The 19,900-nt window shown below is 34.7% G+C and overlaps 1 protein-coding gene across 5 annotated transcripts in view; it reads right to left on the reverse strand.

Moving 5' to 3' along the window:
- Positions 1-19,900, reverse strand: part of CCSER1 (coiled-coil serine rich protein 1) — a 1,368,919-nt gene that overhangs the window by 1,347,576 nt on the left and 1,443 nt on the right. The window lies entirely within an intron of this gene.

Raw genomic sequence — 19,900 nt, forward strand, 5'->3', positions numbered from 1 at the left:
GAATCACACATCAAAAGAATAGCACTTATCTCACTTGTTCACGACATTATTCTTTTTGGTCACTACTTTAGTTGGATATTTTACTTGAAAGATGTTTCCCATTCAAAGTTTATTTTCTGTTTAAGTCTTGAGGAGGTAAGAATGTTACTTCATAGATGCCTAATAGCAGTTAGCTCTCAGCAAATGCCAAATACAAAGCTATAAAATAGTGTTTCACAGATTATTTCAAAAATATTTTACTTCTTTCATCATTTGTCAATGTTATAAGAAAAAACTGCATCATAAGAAAATGCTTATGATTGCACGTATCATCCTAATATGAAAACTTAGCCATATTTTTCACTTTTGTAATCTGTAGACTATTATTTTATTTTTATTTTTATTGCAAATATTAACCAAGGATGCTAAAACCAAGTCTGAACTCCAGACATAAAAAATTCCAATGGATGATGACATAGTAAAGGGAGAAAAAAGGTTTTGATTATGTGACACTTCACAGATTGAAAATATATTAATATAGTCAGATCAGTAACAAAACACCTATAATATCATCTTTAGAACAATGATTCCATAAAGATCTATTTCTCTAAAGGTTCTGACATTTGTAGTCAGTTCCTATATGCAGAGACTGTGAATTTAAAAAATGAAATTACATTTAGTTCAACAGATATTGAAATGCTAAATACAGAGAGTCAGCCCAGTCTATGGACAATGTGAATATAAATATAATGCTATACTATAATGCTATTATAGTATACTATATATATATAATATATATTATTATACTAATATACTAAGGAGACAGTACAGCAATGAACTTTTATTGTAAAAGCAAAAACAGGGCAGCCCAGGTGGCTCAGTGGTTTAGCATTGCTTTCAGCCCAGGGTGTGATCCTGGAGACCCGGGATCGAGTCCCACGTCAGGCTCCCTACATAGAGCCTGCTTCTCCTTCTGCCTGTGTCTGTGCCTCTCTCTCTCTCTGTGTCTCATGAATAAATACATAAAATATTTTTTAAAAAATAAAATAAAATAAAGGCAAGAATATATAACACAAAAGGCAAGCAGAACCATAGTTATTGTTTCTTTTCGCCTTCTAGTTTTATTTTATAATGTAAGTCTTTAATTATTTAAGTGTTATTTTGATTATGTGGCATTCTACATTCACTTAGTTGGAGTTACCCTATGCATAAAAAATGATGCATTTTGTTGTTAAATTGGAAAGGTGCTCGACTCTCAGATTTTGATTTGAAATCTAATTGGGGCCTACGAGATCAGAATATTTTAAAGGTAGAAGATAACAAAAGAATATGATTAGCATTTCAAATGTCATCTAGAAAACAAAATTAATTTTTAAATATTTTTATTACATTACCTGGTATTTGGATGTTTCTTGGCCATCAGACTTTTATTTTAAAAATTGTATGTAGCCAGACAACAGATTTTACTTACTAAAAGAAATATAATTATGGTCCCAAAACGTCACAGAAATATTACTCAAGCAGTAATTCATTTGGATGAGCTGATCCCTTTGGTTACATTTTATTATGTTAGATAATAAGACTTTAATTATTGGAAGATACAAAAAAGTATACAACTGACCGAAATGAATAAGTGGAACATTTGAATTCACAAAGGGAAACAAAGCCGTAGAATAAAATACTTAAATGAATTTTTTCCAAAGGCATATTACCTAAGTGATTACAATAGTCTGAATTTATGAAATTGGTTCCATATAATTCTGGTGTACAGAAAGTATAAAAATCCGATGTGACCATACTGTATTTTCTAAGCATTCTAAACAGCCAAGATCACCTAAGAATCCAGTTGTCATTTCATGCCCAAAATGAGGACTAGATATGCATACTGTATTCATATTCCACTACTTCATCACTTCTTTCTCCTCACTACTTAAGCTTTGACTCAGCTGCTTCACTATCTGCATTGACTAAATCAGAGTATGCATTCACAAAAACTTCTAACTTACATCCAAGGCAGGCGCAGGGAAGCAATTATTAATAGTAGTGAGATGAACGTAATAAGAGGTATATTGTGATCCACATGTACCTGACATATGATGTTTCCCTTAAAATAATCTAGTCACCTACAAATCACAGTAAATGGGAAACAACAAAGATGTCATCCACAAGGTTTAAAATTATCATTAATCCTATGAAGACTATAAGGCAGCCTTCCAAAATAAGACTGCCCTAACAAGAATGTGGACATCACCTATCACTTGACCAGGCAAAGCATGGGAGCAAGTTCAGGGAAGCTGTGAGCTACACTAAAGTAAAATTTCAAGAAACAAATTCCAACTGCCAAGTTTTGGAATGAAAAACAATTTCCTCCAAAATTATCAATAACTTAAGTTTTTGCCTTTATGGGCTTATTCAAGCTATCCTTCTCTACACAAAGGTAAGGTAACAAAAATACTGTTCTGTACTTTCTTTTCTACACTTCCAGGTTTCACGTATTTTTTTTTTAATTTTGCAATTTCTGAAAGACATAAACACAATTCTGGGACCTAATACACTTTTTCTACAATATATTTATTTCAAAATTATAAAACAAATGTATAAGCCACAAACTTCAACAAATTCACACACTACCAGAAAATGTGAGGCTAACAAAAGTGAGATGGATAGGGAAAAAAAACCTGACTCATTCTGAGAATAGTCAAAGTTTAGTTTCTAAAAAATAAAGGAAAATGTATACTTTCATTCACTTATACAACTAAAACTTACTAAAAACCTACCTGCAAAATATATATATATAACAGAAATTAAATTTATAATATATATTAATGCCTGCTCTGTGCGTGCGTGTGTGTGTGTGTGTGTGTGTGTGTACATGCTTGCCACAATATGGGAATACAATGATGGGGAAAAAACAAACGTGATCTCTGTTCTCACGGAACTTATGATCTAAGAAAAAGAAAATATTATCTAAATAACCTCACAAAGAATTGTAAAGTTACAGCTACCTTAAGTGCTATGAAAGAAAAGTGTATGGCTCTCTAAGAGCTTAGAATAGTATAAAGAACTGATGTTTGATTTGAGACATGAAGTTCGAGAAGAAATTCAGAAATAAAGCAGGAATGTAAGAGCAACCCAGGCAGAGTGAGGAACATGCACAAAGGTCAGTTACTTTTTATTGTCTCTTCCTCATGCACTGAGCTAATTTGTAGAAACAGCATCATACAGGATTTGTGCTTAGTCTCCTTTGTACTCAAAAGTAACCCTGTTCAGTGTTCATACATCCAACATTAGTACTGGTGTCTGGCACACAGTGGATGCTCAATAAATACCGAGGGATTTGAAGCAAAACTATTCAATTTTGCAATTTATGTGCAATTTTGCAATCTGCTATTGCAATATAGGTGTTCTTTCATTCTGAAAAACTGGACAGAAATTATACCACCAAAAATAGGGCTTGGCAGAAACACTCAAAATCTATGCAGCTTACAACACAAAGTTCTAAACAAAATCATAATATTTTTTTATAAAAGTCTTATATGCCAAAGGACATGTAAAATTCCTAATTAAAAAATACAGGAAATGCATAAATTTTTCCTTTTTAAAAAAAGATGAAAGTAAATTTGTGAAAAGGGTATCCCTCTATTGTATTTTGCATGTGCCTGCACTAGTATACTTTGAATTCAAGCTATAATTACTTGGTAAAGCTAAATACAAATATGTTATGGAGAAAAAAAATTACACATGAACCAACTTCAACATTTTACTAACATAATTCCCGGATTTGCCAGTGTAGGAGCTAATTCATACTATAGAAAAATGCATTGGCACAGAACAGTTTGTACTTAATTGTCTGGTGCCAACTAGGTACTGCTCACACCTCAGAGTGCAGCAAAGGAAACTCCCCAGGCGGGTGAAAGTCGTCATGGAAGGTTTCATGGAGTTAGGCCAGTAATGACAGCTGAGATTTGCATAAACAGAAAGGATTAAATGCATAAACTGTGTGTGTGAGAGTGCTCTAAGCTACATGACCTTAACAAAGTGGAAGATCTATGTTTGGATTAACAAGGTGTGGTGAGTTTACAGAGTGCTTCAAAAGCCAGGCAGACATGTTCATATTCACTGAATAAGGAAATACAACAAAATGCAGTTTTGAAATGACAAAGTACGAGGAGAAACACTCATTTAGAGCCAGTAAAGAAAATGTTTGTTGCTCTATGCTATATGAAGAGCAAGATTATCAATAAATTAAATCACAACAGTCCACCTGTCACACCTGTTTCAGTATATACTGAATCACCTTTACATAGGTTGAATACAAATACAAATACAAATCTTTTAATCTGCTAAAATGAATGTATATATAGCCAACACTGTCTAAATGAAACTGGCCTGCTAGTGGGCAAGCATACATTTCATAATCAATTTTACATATGAGTCATCCTTAAATTAATAAGCATAGTAACTTGGCATATTACCCTTGACATTATTTTTTTTTTGGTTGCTCACAGAGAAAATGGCATTTAATTCACAAGGTTGAAAAGCAAACAATTTCATACTTCAAATTAACTTATCACACAAGCATCAAATATACACGTGGCTCTTCCACTAGAATTAAAACACTGAAAATATATAGCCTCAATCTTTCATTTTCCTTAAATTATTCAACTGCCTAATATCATGTCTTGCACATAAGACATCCTTAATAAATAATTACAAAATTAATAAGGAACAAATGAATGATGACCTCTGTCTACAAATGCCAATAACTGATCAATGATAAGGTATCTCTGGCCAAAGGAAAAACATATGTACATCAACTTATCATGTAAATCAACAAGGGCTTTTAACATAATATCCCTTACTCACTGTAATGGTTAAAGTGTATGTGTCATTTGGCTTAGCTGTGGCGCCCAGTTGTTTCATCAAACACTAATCTAGATGTTGCTGTGAAAGTATTTTTAGATGTGATTAATAAATTTAAGTCAAATGATTTAAAGTAAAGCAGATTACCTTCAATAATGTGCATAGGAAATATCATTCTCAATGGGGAAAAACTGAGAGCCTGTCCCTTATGATCAAGAACATGACAGGGATGTCCACTCTCACCACTGTTATTCAACATAGTACTGGAAGTCCTAGCCTCAGCAATGAGACAACATAAAGAAATAAAAGGTATTTGAATTGGCAAAGAAGTCAAACTCTCCCTCTTCACAGATGACATGATACTCTATGTAGAAAACCCAAAAGATTCCACCCCAAGATTGCTACAACTCATACAGCAATTCAGTAAAGTGGCAGGATACAAAATCAATGCACAGAAACCAGTGGCATTTCTATACACTAACAATGAAACTTAAGAAAGAGAAATTAAGGAGTCAATCCCATTTACAATGCACTCAAAAGCATAAGATATCTAGGAATAAACCTAACCAAAGAGGTGAAGCATCTATACCCTAAAAACTACAGAACACTTCTGAAAGAAACTGAGGAAGACACAAAGAGATGGAAAATTATTCCATGATCATGGATTGGGAGAATAAATATTGTGAAAATGTCTATGCTACCAGGGCAATTTACATGTTCAATGCAATCCCTAACAAAATACCATGGACTTTCTTCAGAGAGTTGGAACAAATCATCTTAAAATTTGTGTGGAATCAGAAAAGACTCTGAATAGTCAGGGGAATATTGAAAAAGAAAACCAAAGCCTGGGGCATCACAATGCCAGATTTCAAGCTGTACTACAAAGCTGTGATCATCAAGACTATATAGTACTGGCACAAAAACGGACACATAGATCAATGAAACAGAATAGAGAACCCAGAAATCCATCCTCAACTCTCTGGTCAACTAATATTTAACAAAGCAGGAAAGACTATTCACTGGAAAAAGGAATGTCTCTTCAATAAATGGTGCTGGGAAAATTGGGAAATTCATTCTTCTGCCACATGCAGAAGAATGAAACTAGACCACTCTCTTACACCATACACAAAGATAAACTCAAAATGGATAAAAGATCTAAATGTGAGACAAGAATCCATCAAAATCTTTGAGGAGAACACAGGCAACACTCTTTTTGAGCTTGGCCAGGAACTTCTTGCAAGATACATCTATGAAGGCAAAGGAAACAAAAGCAAAAATGAACTATTGGGACTTCATCAGGATAAAAATCTTCTGCACAGCAAAAGAAACAGTCAACAAAACTAAAAGACAACCTATAGAAGATATTTGCAAATGACATATCAAATAAAGGGCTAGTATTCAAGATTTATACAGAACTCATTAAACTCAGGGATCCCTGGGTGGCTCAGCAGTTTAACGCCTGCCTTCAGCCCAGGGCCTGATCCTGGAGTCCCGGGATAAAGTCCCACATCGGGCTCCCTGCATGGAGCCTGCTTCTCCCTCTGCCTCTCTCTCTCTCGTGTGTGTGTGTGTGTGTGTGTGTATGTGTCTCATGAATAAATAAATAAAACCTTTTAAAAAGAAAAAGAACTTATTAAACTCAACACTCAAAAAACATCCAATCATGAAATGAGCAGAAGTCATGAACAGAAATCTCACCAAAGACGACATACACATGGCCAACAAGCACATGATAAGATGCTCCACATCACTTGCCATCAGAGAAATACAAATCAAAACCACAATGAGATACCACCTCACACCAGTGAGAATGGGGAAAATTAACAAGACAGGAAACAACAAGATACCACCTCACACCAGTGAAAATGGCGAAAATTAACAAGACAAAATTAACAAAAGAGGATGTGGAGAAAGGGGAACCCTCTTGCACTGTTGGTGGGAATGTGTACTGGTACAGTCACTCTGGAAAACTGTGTGGAGGTTCCTCAAAGAGTTAAAAATAGAGCTACCCTACAACCCAACAACTGTACTACTAGGTATTTACCCAAGGATGCAGATGCAGTGAAATGCCAGGATACCTGCACCCCAATGTTTACAGCAGCAATGTCCACAATAGCTAAACTGTGGAAGGAGCCTCAATGTCCTTTGATAGATGAATGGATAAAGAAGATGTATATATATAAAGATACACACACACACACACACACACACACACACACACAATGGAATATTACTCACCCGTTAGAAACGACGAAAACTCACCATTTGCTTCAATGTGGGTGGAACTGGAAGGTATCATGCTGAGTAAAGTAAGTCAACTGGAAAAGGACAATCATCATATGGTTTCACTCATATGGGGAATATAAGAAACAGTAAAAAAAAAAAAAAAAAGAAACAGTAAAAAAAAAAAAAAAGAAACAGTAAAGAAAAAAACATTATAAGGGAAATGAGGGAAAATGAGTGGGGAAAAATTAGAGAGACTGACAAAACATGAGAGATTCCAAACTCTGGGAAATGAATTAATGGGTAGTAGAAGGGGATGCAGGTGGGGGGATGGAGTAACTAGGTGATGGGCACTGAGGAGGGCACTTGATAGGCTGAGCACTGGGTGTTATACTATATGTTGGCAAACTGAACTTCAATTAAAAAAAAAGTAAGGAAGAAAAATGATGTGCATGGGCCTCAATCAGTTGAAGGGCCTACAACTGATGAACTTTCTAGGAGAATAAAAAATTTCTACCTCAGACTGTAACAGAAATGTTGCTTGAGTTTCTAGACTGCCTAGCCTGCCCTACAGATTTCAGATTTGCCAGCCTCCACAATCACATGAGCCAATCCCTTAAAATAAATCTTCTTACAGATAAATGATAGATTAGATAGATAGGTTCTGTTTTTTTCTTTTTTCTTTTCTTTTTTCTTTTCTTTTTTTTTTTTTTTTTTTTTTGGAAAGCACTGACTGATCAATCTCTTCATTTCAAAAAAAAAAAAAAGCTAAAAACAAGAGAAGATGAAAACCACCTGCATAATTAAAAGAAATTTATATAAGATATATCCCATTATAAGAACTTGCATTACTTTATACATGTGTACATTTGTACACACACTTAACAAAGATTGGTTCAAGTGTTTTGACTTAATGTCAAAGAATATTCTAGTAAAAATTTTTTAATTCAGTAATATTTATACAGACTCTTAGAGTTTAAAATAGAGTTTAAGAGTCTGTATAAATCTCATACTTGATGGGGGTGTGAAATGCATTACCGTCTTTCATTGAAGAAGAGTGTAATCATAGCACCTTTCCCTGTCCACACTCTAAATCAGAAGCAATCATTACTTTTGGTCTCTAATGAGCCTAGTCTTGACTGCGTGCTGAGGATTCCTGGAGTTGCGCTTACACAACACAAATGATTTGCATGATTGCTAAAATTTATCCCTGTCTCCTAACAGTTTCATTATAAAACACTGAAACTGTGAGCACACATCATACTCCTCAAATAGTTTTCCTTTCAACAGATTGAAATACGTTTTATAAAAATATTTCATCTCTAGTATTACTTTAAAAATTGACTGTAGTGGGTTTTAATTCATTAAATTAATAATCTATTATTTAGCATAATTCTAAATATTCAGCAAAGAAATTACTAGTTTTTCAAAGTATGAATTTATTTAGGACAGTTACAAAAGCTTCTGCTTTATTCATTTTTTAACATTTTTAAATCCTTTCTTTTAAATCTAAGTTATTTTGAATCTACAATATTTCTGTGAGTTCTATAACTAGAACTATAACTAGATTCCCAAGGAGGCAGTAATTACTAAGAACTATAGCTTTTCTTTTTCTGCTTCATAATTGAAACATTGCTGCTGACAACTGGTAGAAAAGAAATAGGAAAGAGAAACACATGATGTATAGGATAGATAGTATATATACACTCCAAAAACATAAAAGGTACAACTATAAAGTGAAAATATCCTCCATGAAAAGACCACACAACCATTTCCATTTCCTATAGCTCATGCCCTTGAAATACAGGGAATTTCTGATCAAAAGAAAAAATAGTAGCTAAGCCGTTTTTGAAATATTCCTATAAGGGAAGATATATACAAGCACATAATTTACCAACATCATGTAACAGGGCTCAGTAAGTCATTACAAAACCAGTGACAGAATGTCCTAATGTAAATAAAAATCTTTCTGTGACAATGTAGTCTCACTTACTACCACACTGGACATTCAGAGCAATGCTATGTGTAGAGGTAGAGTAATGGAAACAAGCACACTTATTCTTTATGGCAGTCCAGGAGGTCACTAGTGTGGCTATAAGAGGGAGAAAAGAAGTCTACCGATGTCCATTCTCAGCAAGGGCCGAGGATATTATGGGTACCACTACTGGAAACTAAATTGTAAGATTCAGGATGAGAGGAACTATGTATGTCTCATTAGCCAATATATACACAGGGCCTTGACATTTGTTTACTATATAAAAGACTTTTGTCAGCCTCGTGTGGCCTCAGATTTTCAGACATAGCAAAATGAAGATCTAAGCTGTGGAATTTGAGAGGAGATCCCATATTCCAAAGGCCTTAGAAACTGAGTGTGGCATGGATGTTCTGGGTTCTATTTTAAGGAAGTGACAAACCAGTTTCCTTTGATGCTATCCTCTGTATCAGCCTATGCTGCTACTTCTTGCTTACTTAAACCTTGCCAATCCCCTAACAACACCTGTGGCATACATACCCATACCTCATAGACCAGACCTTTCTTTTTTTTTTTTTTCAAGACTTTTAGCCATTTTAAGTTACTCAGTTTCAAGTTAAGAACAAATTTCAATCTTTTGGCTTTTCATGAAAGGCCATATTCAAAGTAAGCCTGGATGTGATTTAGGATAGTGGCTAGAAAAGGGAGTAGTTCACACAGATGAAAATTCAAATCAGTCTTAAGCAGTATTAATTCATCTATCAATTGCTGAGGATCTTCATATCACTGATTTAGACCAGCTGCTTGAAAACAGAGTAAAATACAAAAGCCTCGCCCTCATTGAGCTTACGATTTAACAGCCACAAAGTAAAGCAAGTGGTGAATTATGATATTTTAAATGGAGATCTGACATCCAGAATAGGCTTCTTGCATATGATTGCAGTAGGTACACTTGAACTTACACTTGAATGGGACTTTGAAAGGCCAACTAGAATAAATCAAATGATGACAGGTTAGTCACTCCAAGTGAATGATGTAGTGTCTGCAAAGACAAGCTCTAGGTAGGATTAGCAAAAACAAAAAGAAATATTTTGCACAATTTTGCAAGAAGGTTTCAGCAGAAGTCTAGCACCCTGGATAGCTCCCCTGCCAAAGAGGTGACTGGAGACACACCACACATAGAGCATACTGGATGGAACTGGGCTGGAGCACCTCCAAAACTTCAGAATTACCAATGTGTCCTATATTCAAATTAAAATTATTTGGCTTTTAAAATACCTCATTCATTCATGTCCTACAAAAACCTCTGGGGCTTTGTGTTTTATGTATCATCATCCAATGAACTCAGGTTCACTGCTCCTCAGAAATATCCTGTGCTGCAATACCTTCCTTTTCTTACTAAAGAATTAGCAACGTAGTGTCTTTATCCCTTTATCCCTTCAGTGTTCCAAGCAGCACTTGGACCTGGGACACTCACAATTCCCTTAGGAATGCTTCACATTATATTGTTACTGTAATCAATTTAGACTATACCACTGTAGAGCCCTTTATCCTTTCAGAAGCTGCATGCGTTGATGAAGAAGCTATCTCCTCAATAACACCACATTTACCACTGGTGTTACAATGTAGAAAATACCTCTGAAAGTTAATTTTAGCAATAATGTTGCTATAAGTTGATATGCTTGCTAGGCACAAATTTCTAATGATTTTTAATGGTCCAACTTAGTGATATATATCTATATATAGATATAGATAGTGATCTATATTTTTAATAATGCTCCTTTAGGAGGTACATTCTAACTTTAACTCATTTATTAATGAGTATTTTTAGTGTTCCTGGGTCTTTGTGCATATGGATAGAATAATGAAAATCAAATTAACTATCCTTCACCTATCTTCCCAGTAGTTAACATCCTTTGAAAATTTAAGAATCCTGAAGGACAGACCCATCAGTTTTGTTACCCACAAAATATCCTGAAACTTTACCTAAAATAAATTACTCTTATCTACATTTCTAATATTGAATTTGAACTACTTTCTCCCTTTCCCTAATTTTCTCATCTGACAGTTTTGTACACTTTGTGTGCTTTTCCCCTTCCAAGTGTTCTTGAATATCCTGGAAAACACTATGTGTTAGCAAGCATCACTCACTAAACGTATTTCATATACTCAGACTTAATGCTTTGGTAATTTGTAGATCTATGAATAAACAAAACCAACCAACCAACCAAACACAAAAATAGCTTCTAAAGGAAGAATTGCCTAAAATGTTAAAGCCTACATTTGCTTTGCTTCTGCCATATCTTTATTCATGCTTACTTGTTTGGTGTTATTTGTAAGCCTAATATAGATTTGTGATATATCGTTTGCTGCTATTGCCTAAAGCAAACAAAGCCATACATACGACAAAAACAATTCATTAACAGAATCACAGTATTTAACCATGTCCACACAAGAGTTAATTGCAGCGAATGAGTAGATAAGAAACATGACATGTCAGGACACCTGGGTGGCTCAGAGGTTGAACATCTGCCTTTGGCTCAGGCTGTGATCCCAGGGACCTGAGATAGAGTCCTGCATCAGGCTCCCCAGTGGGAGCCTGCTTCTCCCTCTGCCTGTGTCTCTGCCTCTCTCTCTGTGTCTCTCATGAATAAATAAATAAAATCTTTTAAAGAAGAAACGAAACATGACATGTTAGTCTGAATTTGGTTGATGGAGAAAGTGTATCACTAAGACTCCAAGGAGAGTTGAATAGAAGTAGTACACCTGGGCTAGCACTTCTTGAGCACAGAGATACTGCTAGGTTTTATTAACGAATAAGGAAAATCAGAGAACGTATCACACCATCCGCAGTATGCTTCTTCTTCAGCTGTTCTATATTCCAAAGATATCATATTCAAATAAGTTTATGAAGAATGGAGAAGAGTCAGATCATATTGGAATTAACATCTGACTAGAAAAGGAAAAACAGAAACTCTAAAGAATGCATATGCACATTCTACACATCTTTGTATACACATATCACATCTTTGTATACACATATCAAACAAAACATGGAAGAATGTGTATTTCTTTTTTTATGGATCAAGCTATCCAGGAGCTTTAGGAACCCCAGGAGATGTATTCTTTTTGAAATAGACTGACTTACACATAAGCATTTACAAAATGTTTTTTTGTCAATGATGATGAATGAGGTAGCTCTATCACGTGACACAGCTCGGTAAAGAAGATTACGAGTAGCAAAATAAGGTAGTCTGGTGATGATCAGAACTTGGTAATAGACTTGTACTATAAGCGCTGGGAAGTGCTATAGAGACCCAGCTGTATATACTTCCAAGAAGTCCAACCAGCCTGAGTATCTGGGAGCATGGCAATATGCCATAAGTAGTTGGCATCATGGAGGTCCAAAAGTGAGTACTGGAAATGAAGCATATTTCTAAGAGCTGGTGATAATTAAAGACCCAGAAAAGCATATTTTGGGGATAGTCTGTTAGCACATAAAAGGACTCAGGAAATGAAGTGTTTTTAGACACAGGATCCTTATCTATAAAGAAATAAAGCAGGCTCTAGCAAAAAAAAAAAAAAAAAAGTCCTTGCTCAAATGTTAGGTGAAATGGTGACAAGTGGGCAATTATCAAGATGCACAGAAAAATATTAGGTGAGAACTCAGTTTCAGTTACAAGAAAGAAACATTACTATAAATATTATATTAGAGCTCTACATCAAGGGTGGTTAATGCTAAATTCCAAAGGGTTGAGTGAGAAACTAGTCAATCTTCCTCCTACATAGGATAAGTCTTGAATAAAGGGCATGAATGAAGTGCCAGTTAATGATTAAATTATTCCAGTGACAGAAAGTTTTGTCAAAAGCTACAAAATAGGCTGTAAGTAAAAAACTCAGTTAAACTACTGATTTTTTTCATCTTGTTGGTGGGCATCTATATTTATTCATGTTATTGTCTGATTTGTGTAAGTTTGTACAGTCAGAATAGTAAGAAACTTTCAGAATAACTAAATTCAACTCTTTAATTGTTCACTGACTTCTACAGAATCAGCCTTTAAATATTTCCTTTGCTACATTTGATAATTGATTAAACTCACAATTAAATAATATGAAGATTAAAAGGCAAAAGAAATTGAGTTGCTACTACCATGTAATCATATTTCCTCATCTGAGCAAAGTACCCAAAGCTGTGTCAACCTTTTCAAAAGATAAGCTGTTATCTCCAAATATAGAGTATATCTAATGTTTGGACATTCTCTGTATAAAGGCACTCAGTCTTCACATTATACTTGTTTATATCTTAAATTTTTATTAATTGGGAGATTCTGACCAGATAGGGGTGGTCCCTATAAGAGAATAAGGGTTCATAATAATGGTATTGAAAAGTACAATAAGAAGAAGGGAGTTTCAGCCTTGTAAGAGCTCCATCACTGGTTCAATCACCCAAAAAGCAACAATGGCATCACTGAAGACGGTAGCAACAGCATAGGCAATGCACAGATAGTACTGAGCCCCAAGTTAAATCAGGAATAATGAGGAGATACACTCCTTCACATTCTCTATCTACTGGTTTCATCATTTCTGCATCAATGTAATTTAAAAAAATTGGTTTAGATAGTTTGGCAGACCATAGAACATAACCACAGCTTCCTCATCTCTAAAACATGTAAAAACAACTTTATAATGTTAGAAGAAATACATGACATAATACATATAGAGTGCCTATCATGTAAGACACATTAGAGCCATTGTTGTTGTTAATGAAATCTATCTCATCATTTGCAAAATAGAAAAAAAAAGTAGCATCTATATTTACATATGTCCTAAGACTCCCTGTGTTTTAAAATTTTCTTAGTATCTTTCTTTGGAAAAACATAAAACATTTTTAGGATGATGGCATACAGTTTACTCAACTAATATTTATTGGGCACCTATTGTACATTAATCCCTGATGATATAATATTGGACCCATCACATAAATACACATAAAATTAAATTAACATTTCAATAAGTACAAGAAGGTAGGGGAATACAGAACTAAAACAATATATAATGGGCCAATTGATGTAGCAAAGGAGGCCAAGAAACATTTCCTTAGGGAAGGGATGATTGAGCCCATAACTGAAATAGAGAAATGGGATGACAGAAAGAGAGAGTCAGGAAGGGAGGGAGAGAGAAGGAAAGGGGATACTAAAAGAGTTACAGGATATAAACACATTATCTTGAATCCTGAAAGATGTAGCGATGTGGTCTAAAATTTATTTTAGCACTAAGACTTTGAGAACATTCCACACATGTGATGCTATTGTTGTGCAGCTGTCATCTTACAGAAAAAAATGATTATTACATTCCCAGTCCAAAAATATCACAGAAGAGTCAACAACACTATGGGACGCCTGGATGGCTCAGCGGTTGAGTGTCTACCTTTGACTCAGGGCATGATCCTGGAGTTCTGGGGTCGAGTCCCACATCGGGCTCCCTGCATGGAGCCTGCTTCTCCCTCTGCCTATGTCTCTGCCTCTCTCTCTGTGTCTCTTGTGAATAAAAAAAAATCTTAAAAAAAAAAAAGAGTCAACAAGACTAAACAGAAAATGGTCAAGCTTCGTACATTGTGCATATTTTTATGACTACCAATAAGGCCTAGCCTGGGGTCTTTAGGATCCAGTTAAATTCTACACTTTTTAAATTGCTTCCCAATCAACAGCAAATATATGTATGGGAGTTAGAAACTCATTTAATTATTTTCTTAAATACACTCATACATACATACATACATACATACAGTTAAGATGAAAATCTTCTGAGGTGGAGAGTATAATACTTTCCAGATCTAAATAGTTAAACTGTAGTTATCTCTAACAACTGAAGAAAGTATTAGCTCCAAACAGGTGGGAGATACAGCCTTCAAGTTTCACTATAAAACACTCTAGGTCAGTAGTTCTCAAACTTGAGAGTGCAAAAGGGTCACATAGAGGACCCCAACCTGGAGTTCCTTATTCAGTGTGTGGTAGGATTAGCATTTTAAGTAGTTCACAGATGTTGCTGTTCAGAGAACCACATTTTGAGACCTACTGGTCTGAGTTAAGAATATGCCATGAGATGAGGATATGGAGAAAGGGGAACCCTCTTACACTGTCAGTGGGAATGCAAACCAGTGCGGCCACTCTGGAAAACAGTGTGGAGTTCCTCAAGAATTTAAAAATAGAGCTGCCCTATGACCCAGCAATTGCACCACTAGGTATTTATCCATAGGACACAAAAAATAGTCATCCAATGGGGTACCTGCACCCCAATGTTTATAGCTGCAATGTCCACAACAGCCAAAATATGGAAAGAGCCAGATGTCCATCAACAGATAAATGAATAAAGAAGATGTTTTATATATACACAACAGAATATTACTCAGCCATTAAGAATGAAATCTTGCCATTTGCAATGACATGGGTGGAAATAGAGGGTATTATGCTAAGGAAAAGAAGTCAGAGAAAGACAAATACAAATCATGCAAATATGATTTTACTTATACGTGTAATTTAAGAAAACAGATGACCATAGGAACAGAAACGAAAAATAAGAAAAACAGGGAGGCAAACCATAAGAGACTCTTAACTATAGGAAACAAATTGAGGGTTGCTGGAAGGGAGGTGGATGGGGGCATGGAGTAATTGGGTGATGGGCATTAGGGAGGGTTACCTGATGTAATGAGCACTGTTATATGCAACTGATCAATCACTAAATTTACTACCCCTGAAACTAATAATATGTTAACTAAATTGAATTTAAATAATTTTTTAAATCTAACTTATACTAATATGCTGAATTAAAAAAAATAAAAAATTCATGCTCCATACTGATCTGAGAAGGAAAGCTTTCCTTCAGAGAAGAATGCCAGCTAGTAAATGTAAAAAAAGAATTATAAAATCACTGCTTTCCAACTCTGAATGTTCTATTTCAGGTCAGAATCAATAGATCCCAAAACTATTCAGTGAAAAGTTTTGGGAAATGAGATATGCACATAACTTTTAAAAAATAACTATTATACATTGTGCACTTACTATAATGAGCACTGGGAGTTATAAGTGCTGTATCACTATATTGTACACCTGAAACTAATATTACGCTGTATGTTAACTAAGAGGAATTTAAATAAAACCTTAAAAAAAAAAGAATTTGCCATAAGTTATTAACAAAATGCTTCCTTATAAATGGACTTTAAATTTGATATTGATATCAGAACACAGTTACAGTGTTCAAAAATTTTTATCAGTTTAAGTAAAATTTTAAGAAAGTGTTTAATGCACTGTAAATATGCAAAACCAAAAATAATATTTTAAGCTAATCTAGGTAGAGGGCTAGGCATTTGGTCAAACTGTGTCTGTCAATGATCAAAGCCAAAATCTTTCTTAAAAAATTTAGTATCATACCACAGACACTAGTAAACACTCAACCACAATCAACTTTCTTTCCTTCTTTCCTCCCTCCCTTTTTGGCCATTTTATTTAGACCACATGAAAACAGCTTAAAACGCAATACAGTCCCTTAAAAATAAGAACTGGTAATGGTATCTCAGTAGTGTATCAACTGCAGTTTAGATTGGTCAGCTTTATATTTTTATATTATATTTAGTTTAAGCTACATATTGAAGAATGGCTCATTAGAGTGTTTTGTATCAATTTCCCCATCTTTTCGAACGGCTTCCCTCACTCAGACTTCATGTTTTATTGTTAACTGACACTCTTGCAAAGTGAAGATAATATTTCTGATAGAAGTGTATGTCCTCAATATAAAGCAAACAGATTTTGTCACTATCCAATAGGGAAATAATGCAGAAGCTGTCAGTCATACAGGAGTGATTACATTATCAAAGTGATACACCTGTGACATATAGTCTAAAACCAAACTCAAAAGAGACCAATTAACAGATAGCCAGGTTTGTACTGTTATTATGTTGGAAATCATCCCATTCCTACATGAATATGAAACTGGTGATTTAATAGGCTTTTTGCTTTTGTAATAATTCTTATCTATTCACTGTCAACAAATATATATATAAAAATATTTTAATCCACCTAATCTGAAAGTAATTCTATTCGTTATCTATTGAAAGTCATATCTAATATTTGTACTACTTCTTTACTGTCACTATAACATACTTCTAGGATGTCACACTGAAAAGACAGGCTCAAAGACATTCAGATGTTTCCTCTTGTGTTCTTAAAATGAAGAAGTTCATTTTAAACAGTTTTATGTTTGTACAAAAACATATATATATACATATATATATATACACACACAAAGAAAAAAAAACTGAGATCAGAATGCTTAGAGACAGCACATGCTCCTATTGTTAATACCATCTATTTCCCAAAAGATAGTAAAAAAAAAAATCTTTAAAATTGCTACATTTTAAAAAATAAAAACAAAATTGCTACATTTCTAAGTTATTTCTCATGAACCCTGCATCCTAGCTCCATATTCATGAAAAATAATGCAATGCATTCTAATAACTTTAAAATAAAAATATTACATAAAATGTTATTTAATGGATTATACATTTTATACACAGAATAAAATATTAAGCATTCAATGAGTGCTGGCTATTAATATAGATAGATATTCTCTTACATATCTCTTTCTTTTTTCCTTTAGAACAAATCTAAGGAGTGTTGCTTTAGGATGTTACCTCAAACCCCTCACTATAAACAGGTTATATCTGCCATCTTGTTACCAAGTTTAACACTTTTGTGTGATGTGGTATTTTAAATATTTAGAGTAAGTATTCTCTACAAATACATGTCGAGCATTTTGTTCACTAAAAGGTAATATGAAATCAAAGATTTGACTTCTTAGGTACAGAAACTCAATTTCAAAAATAGAGTGTACAAAATGTTGTGCATTAAAAACCAACTCAAAAAAAAAAAAAAACAACTTAACCTGCCCTTTACACAAGTTCAACTGCTTTGCAATATCTAAATCTATTTCAAACAAACTTATTTCCCCTTATATCTTTCATTATTTTCTATAATTCCAGGAGACTTGCATCTTATACCTCATATTTTCATCCACAAGTGATTAATCCTATTTATTCTTCAAGATCAAGACCAAGCAAGTCTTATCTACCCCTGAAGCCTTTCAGACAAAAATCAGAATGAAATGTTATTGTTATGCTCTGAATTCCTACATTCCTTGTTAGGCATGCAATCTCTTATTGTGACGGGTTGTTAACCCTGTTCAACCACCGTGCATCAGATTCATCCCAACTGGAGGGAAAGCTCCTGAAGAGCAGGAGCAAGGAAGTCTTATGCCTACCTAGATAGTAGATGCACATGACAGGCCCTTTATTATGACTACTATGTCAAGTAATAAAATGCAATAAACAGTTGCGTAACTATAGAATATAGTAAGTTTTTCATTTTCTACTTTGTGAGTCTGATGTAAATTAATATACCATAGTATAAATGATACATTTTAAATAAACAGTTACCGACTCTCTGACAGTGTCAAAAAACAAAATATTCTTAGATGCAACTTCTTAATGACTGCAGTCATACAACTCATCAAGTACATTTTTAAACTGCCCATTATACCTACATTCCAATGATTCAGGAAAGTTAAGGTAGCAAACTTCAGAGTGGAGCTCTCAGTCTAAGTCCTAACGTAAAATATAAAACTGCATGTGAATCAATGTTGAAAGTGTATCTTATTTATTTTATTTTCTTAAGCAATCTCTACACCCAACATGGGGTTGGAACTCACAATCCTGATATAAAAAGTCACACGCTACTGACTGACACAGCTGGCACTGGGGAAAATGGATTTTAAACCAGTATGAACCTAACTAAAATCAAAATAACAAATCCTTAACTCTACTGGTCTTCAAAACGAACAAGACTGTTAAGGAAAGCTACTTTCACACTGAAAACACCAACTACCAACAGTTGGCATGTTATAGTCAAAATACAGAGCTTCTTAGTTAACATCAAATGAAGACGGACAATAGGTTGACCACTTCACTTCTCTTTCTTCTTCGTGAAATTAATGAAGGGACAGTTGGAATTTCAATGTTTTAACAATGCTGTGCTTGGCAGGCGCTTAGAGACATTCCAATTTAAAATAATAAAGATAATGCCCTATTCTCTCAGTGGTAACCCATACCTAGGTTCTATAAAAGCACAGGTTACTACTTCTAGGAACAAACATAAATTTGCTACAGGTAGACACTGTCCCAAGTCATCCCTAAGCTTCAAGTTACATCTTTGGAATTTGTACCTGTTATAAAGCAAATAGAAAAAGAAACCGAAAGAAATTGTGTTGCAGCCTAGATTAAATAGTATTTCAGCTCTTTTCTTCACCGTTCTTAATCAGTACTTATCATGTACACTCACCTAGATGTCCGCTTCTCTTTCCTCTTCAAGGCTTTTAATAAAACCAGCTTTACAGTAAAGTGTGTGTGTATTATTTTTAATAGCCTTCCTTGGGGTTAGGGATATGTGTTCCATTTCAGTGGGAAGGTGTTCAACTGTAAGGATGTGAAGAATGAAGGCTGCTGAAACCAAGTAGGTACTTTGTGTCTTGTGGGTCCTATTGATGGCCTTAAGAGGGAAGAGAAGTGGAGACCAAACACATAAACACATTAAAGGCAAGATCCGTGCCTCCTAAGAAACATTTTTTTTTTCTACCTGTAAAAAGACAAGTGATTCCTGACTTCGTTGCCTGTTCCAGGTCCCACGGGGGCGGGGGCCGGCGTGGGGGGGGGGGCTGTGTGTGCAGAATTGCTTCTAATTCTGAGAAAGATGAGGCGAGAGGGAAGAGAGGAAGAGAGAAAGAGGGAGGACGAAAAGGAGAGAAGCTCGGTAATAC

Source organism: Vulpes vulpes, chromosome 4 (genome assembly GCF_048418805.1).
Source record: "Vulpes vulpes isolate BD-2025 chromosome 4, VulVul3, whole genome shotgun sequence".
Classification (NCBI taxonomy): domain Eukaryota; kingdom Metazoa; phylum Chordata; class Mammalia; order Carnivora; family Canidae; genus Vulpes; species Vulpes vulpes.